Below are 6,326 nucleotides of genomic sequence, written 5' to 3'. Positions count from 1 at the left end.
GACTGCCTATTAAATTAACATACATCCTGAGACTTCGGTTTGATTGGTTGCTTGATCCTTGAGTTGATGTATGTTCCATTGACTTCATCCTTGATAACTTGCTTTCCCATTTTAAATGAAGCAATTTAAGTTGTTTGACGGCTAATTATGTCCCAATCTACGTGTCCTTACGCCTGTATATATAAATACATATATATATATACATACGATATAAATACATACGTTAGCGGAGTAAACCCTAATCTGAATCCTCCGAGGTCAATAAGCCCACAATATTATATTGTAATGCCAATGTTCGTATAATGCGAAGTTGCTGCAAATAACTTGCACCATTAACATCCATGACATGCGAAAAAATACAGCAGAGCACTGTATTCGTTCGGTCTTCCTACAAAGTGGCTTCAGGGTTAAATAGGGTTACCATATTTTTGTGACTTCTAAGTGGGACGCCTATAAAGACAACGCCCCCTTAGCTGTGATTTTGTAACTATACATTTTCCTACGTAGGCCTACATTTAAAGCTATCCCGGCTGTCTTCATCGAGAATTCATGCGCATATTCTCTGTCCAAATATCGGGTTCAGTTCGAAAAATAGAAAGGAATTGACGTTAACGATACCGGTACAAATAATTCGAATTTAGACTAATTAGTATTGGTTTTACAAGCGATACGTTTTCTAACAATGTTAGGGGGAAACAACGAAACAAACGCATTCAATTCTAGTATGTAGGCTAGCGCTGCGCTACACAGAAACAACAGTAGCGAGAACATGTTCGTGTATTATGCTGGATGGCTGAACGCCAAAGCGGGACTTTTGGCTTACACGGCGCGACAAGACGCTAAAAATCGTGATTGTCCCGCCTAAAGCGGGACATATGAAAAGCCTAGCGTTAAATCCTCACAAGCCCTAGGCTTTGAAGACGGCAGAGTTGATTTTGGGAGAAACTGGTGCCATAAACTTTAGCATTTGTTTCTATTGTGTGTGCATTTTTGCTTTAGACGAAAAAAGGTTGAGAAACATCGATATAGATTATACTACCGACGGAGAAAATACGAACCAACTCTAAAGGAGGTTCAATAACATAAGTTCTGACATAACATATTTTTCCGTCCATACTACCCTGCTATATTTGTCAAATGGGGTGCATGCGCACATTTGTGTTTTAGTCTAGTTACTAGACTCTAGTAGGTCTTGTGCATGCATCCCGTCTAATAATAATTGGCAAATTATTTATTTCTTTTGCACAAAAATTATCTGGTGTCATATTGTTCTTAACAAAACCAAAATTATGACATAAGGGTGTTGTACTTACACTACCGCTTTAAAGCATCATAGAACCCGTTGGTAAAATGAAGCTGTTATTCAATACAGTACAACGAAACGTGAAGTGCATGGTGAAGAACGCATATGCCGTATGCTCTAGACTAGTATTATTATGAAACAATAAGATTTTAAAAAAGTCATAGCATCTGTTCTACGTTAAGCGATAAATTTCCAACACCGAAATCACAGGAAAACTAGTTTGAACCAAAACATAGGAGTAAATGACATAGAATTTCACGGTTATTGTGAGATCCCCTATTGATGTCAGCGCCCAATCGCCCAGTTTGACAGCCAGCGCCCCCTAATTGCCCAAATCGCCATCAGCGCCTCCCAAGTTATCGCAAACGCCCACAAGGGGGATTTTCGCCCACTTTGGGAACCGCTGGTTTAGCGCAAAGACTTTTATATTATTTACTGCCTTCATGGCTATTGTCAAGAAAAAATTCGACGGCCTCTAATATTCTTGGCCAATGAAGGTTTGCGATGAGTTACTGCACAGTGAATCGTCAGCATATTTAATAAACTTTGATTCTTTAATGAAAGTAAAGACCAATCATAGCAGTGACACAGTCCGTGCTGTAGTGGCTCGTTTCCTGGCAGTATGGACTCATCTAACTAAAGAATAAATTTTGTATTCCTGATTAAACTGCATAGCCTATCTGCTATATCAGCAGCCATCCCATCAACCTGCACTTTATTATTGCTCAATCAGCCTCAATGGAATAGATATGGAATAAACACAGAAGGCGTATTTTACTGAAAAACCGTATCCAAAGGTGACCGTACATTTGAATTTTGAACCCATGTGTATATCCGCAGGTGCAATTGTCGTGGGTTCAAATGTACGTGGGTCAAAATGTAATAGAACCGTATCCAAAACTTCCTGTACTGATGTTGGAAAAATTCGTCGCCAATGGTAGGCAGCAACAGCCACCGATAATTTATATCTGTGATTCGCCAAATTGCTATTTTATTGAGATGTATCTTGTTCATATGTCCCATTTATATTGACAAAATTTTATTTTTCTTCGTCACTTTTTATAATTCGTCAAGCTAATTAAGCCGTAAGTTATACACATTCTCCCGTTTTGTCTCAAAATACAAAAATGCTGTTTATATTTCATTACTAACATAAAATATTGGTCATTAAATTCTGCCTGGCATTGAAGATCATCAGTACATTTATGATTTTAATCGGATTATTAATTATCAAAACCAATATTAGCTCTTGATCGAATTCAAAGTAAGATATCTTCATAAATTCCTTTATTACTACAACAATGGATACGAATGTTCCGATAGCGCGATTAATGGAGTATACAGGAACTATATGGTAGTATAGAAACGGAAATTTTCGGTAAAATAAACATATTGTCAATGAGGGAACACTGTGTAGATGAATCTTCATTTACATGCATTTCTACCTAAATGCTAAAACATACCTATGCACTTAAGGCTGATACCATTTTGTATATTGAAAAGCTTACTTGATATGTCTGTGACTTGGAGGATCTATGTTTATGTACATTTCCATCGCATATATATAAGGATTTTATGATGTTCATGAATTATGCTGTTTTATATTGACGAGTATATTTCCCGCTAGTTGCAGTCACCCACGTATACAGGACTTTAGGGATAAATTCGTTATTTCTCTTAATTAATTTTACCTGAAATAACGAATTTATCCTCAAAGGACTACTTCTTTATACAGCGCAGCACAGTTTATACATTTTTTCCACGCACTGGTAATGGAGTTTACGAAGACGCATCGTGAATTTAAAAAATAGTAAACACAGTGATTTAGTAAATAACGATTTATTCGTCAATTTGAGAACAACAATGAAGCAGCTTATATTAAATAAAAAAAAATTAATGAGACGTCAGGCTGTTCTACATGAAATGAAACATTGTTTGTATTTTACTTTGGTATATTTATACCCAATAGATAAAGTATGGGTATGGGTAGAGTAGTATCCAAACTCGCGTTCTATACTGTAGTCAGGATGTAGTCTTTCAAGCATGATATCTAGTGTAAACCACGAGTTTAAAGTTGTTATGAACCGCTGGATGTATCTTTTCACGTTATAGATTTCGTGCAAGGCCCGAGCATATATTGATAACAATTATCATAGCATTTACTATGTCAAATCACTTATTTGACATTTCAGACCGCAGAAAATAATCGAAAAGGTAACCGTTTTTGTGTTCCAGATATGAAATAACCGTCAATTTTACCATGCATTCGTGAAGTAGTTCAATTTACTAAATTTAATGAAGATTTTATAAAAGCAAAACCAACTATTTGAAATTGGTGGGATTACCAAATCTAAAGATAAAATCAAGATTCTTAGTTTATGGATGAGAAATACTGAAATTGCCATTAGGAAAAGAGTTAAAGTGCAAGAAAAAATCAGTAACACACTCAACATCTGGAAACAAAAATATATTAGAGCATGACTGGCAAAAATATTATAGCCGTGACTTTTATGTTATCAAAAGTATGGTACCTATCTGCATTTGGATGTGTCCCAAACGATATTTCAAAAATATTACTAAACTAATTTGGAATTTTATTTTGAGTGGAAAACGTGTGTGAGTTAGACAGACGCTAGTGACCTCGGTGTTCAATTAGGGTTTGACTACTATGAATGGTAAAATAACTAAATGTATACTTATCCTATCAAACTTATACATTGAGCTGCGTGCGCATGATTTTGTGTCAATATATATACCGTGGTATTCCGTATTTTACACATTGAAAAATCCACTAATATTTGATTAATATATTTCCTCAGAATTACCATTTCGTATTAAAATGTCAATATAAAAATTTGGCTGCCAAATTAGTTGAGCTTGTTTGGCTGATAAATAGCTAAAAACAGGTGAGAATCCTGTTCCCGTTTCTATTCGCGGGGTTGGGGACGTGGCAAACATGTTCCCTTTACACAGAAAAATAATCTCAACATCCGTGTTCTAATATTTTTTTTAAAACATCCTGGATCAGGTCAAACGCTATATAATATATATTGCTGACACCGATACATCTCTATGTAATTGACGTCTGGCGAGGACAAAATTCTCAAGACAGCATGCATATAGGCCCAAACAAACAATATTACATCAATTAAATGAATGTTTAAAAACGTTAGGCATTGATTTTACAATACAAATCATTTATGCATATACAGTACCAAAGTGATGGCTTTAATTCTCATTTACCATTTCTTAAATATAATTAATATTAATAGAATTTGCAGTAACTTCGACAGTTGGATTTAAATTCCATACACTTCGTTATATATATTTCTGATTCATTATGCTTCGATTCCGTTATATTGCCTTAGTGTCCTTTTCGTCTCCAAATCGTTTATAGACTCCTTATTTGTATTTTACCTTCAGTCCTGCTTCATTGTTATCATTTTAGTCATTCTGCACTCTCGTCCGATTAGCCAGTTATTTGTTTTCGTAAGCATGGACTTGCTGGGTGAAGCCGTACGTAAACCACCCTACGGCGGCGAGGAGACCGGCAATCCGCTCGCACATAACTATCCCCGCATGGGGACCTGTAATCAGAGGTGCGGTGGCGAGCGTATTCCTAACGCTTAGCACGATACGCCACACCGCCGAGCAGGTTACTTGATCAAGAAGGTATGAGCACATTTCTCCGAAGCATAACGAGAGAATATACGTACTCACGTTCTAGCGAAAAGGTGAAATCATTTGTAGTTTTGGTAACTTTTAGTCCCGTGTGTTTTCCTTGTATAATGTAACTATTTTAGATATAGAGTTCGAAATAAAGTATCCAAATCACAAACAGTTATATCTCTGATATCTCTGGTTGAACAATATTTACGAAGTGAATAAAGACAAGAGACTAAGGTCATACTGATTCAAGTGATTTTAAAACCAATCTGGATCAATCCACACCAACAAAACAAGTAACAAATAAGACTCCACAACGAATTTCATGTATATATTTTATTCGAAAAACTGACTTAATTGATATCAATAACATGATAATACCGACCGATTTACTTAGCATGTAGTTGTTTAGTTCAAGACTTTTTGGTTTTGATTAAATTGGTCAGTGAACGTTATAAGAATCAATCGTAAATGTGAATTTAGACCCCACATTGGTGAGGATTGCACTGTATTCTTACAATCCATGAAGATTTTACAGTGTTTATGTAGTCTTGTGTCCTCATCAAAAGACAGAGATTTTTTCAATTACCAATTGCTAGATTGATCATTAAGCTCAGCGCTGATGTTTCTCATTCTACATGTTACTAGTAATTTGGATAAACTTCTCTTTTCACTTCAATGAACGTTAGGCAAAGCTAAAGTTTTTTCAAAGAACTTCAGTAATCTGGTACAGTCAAGTAGGTGTTTTCCTGATCATATTTATTTGAAGTGATTCAAGTCGGATGTCAAGCATTTGCAAGTTACTTATAGGATGGGATTTACATATTTATCCAGGGGGCAGTGACGTGTCTGGAGGGGGGCGAAAGGGGCAGCACGTTATAGGGGGCGGCAGAACCGAGCTGTAGTTTGCGTTATTACACATGTTTTTTCTCGACGTGTTTTATCTAATTAAAAGCTGACATTATATGTTTAGTCCTGTGTTACTAACTGTGGTGATAGCGAGTCAAAAACGGATGTTCTCCCGACAGTTGACCTCAGAAAATCTCTTCCTATATTCAACAATTGCAACATTTTTGGTGCTCATATCAAGTGTGGTTTCGCGAGTTAGTGCATTAAACTGGTTTATATATTTCAAACAATCTGTTTAATTCAAAATGTGCAATCCTGATATTTAAAATACCGGTAGAAAAGTTTAGCGTACTTTGTCACAGCTATTTTCATCTCAATTTTTGATTATCAGCAATTACGGTAAACTATGAGAAGACAGAATATGAATAATCATTGAATTATTTAATCCGTACTGAAATTTTCGAATCATAACCAAAAACTGACAAATAGCATGCAAAACGATGAAAAC

Source organism: Styela clava, chromosome 13 (genome assembly GCF_964204865.1).
Source record: "Styela clava chromosome 13, kaStyClav1.hap1.2, whole genome shotgun sequence".
NCBI classification, from domain to species: domain Eukaryota; kingdom Metazoa; phylum Chordata; class Ascidiacea; order Stolidobranchia; family Styelidae; genus Styela; species Styela clava.
Note: the sequence above shows the minus strand (reverse complement) of the source record.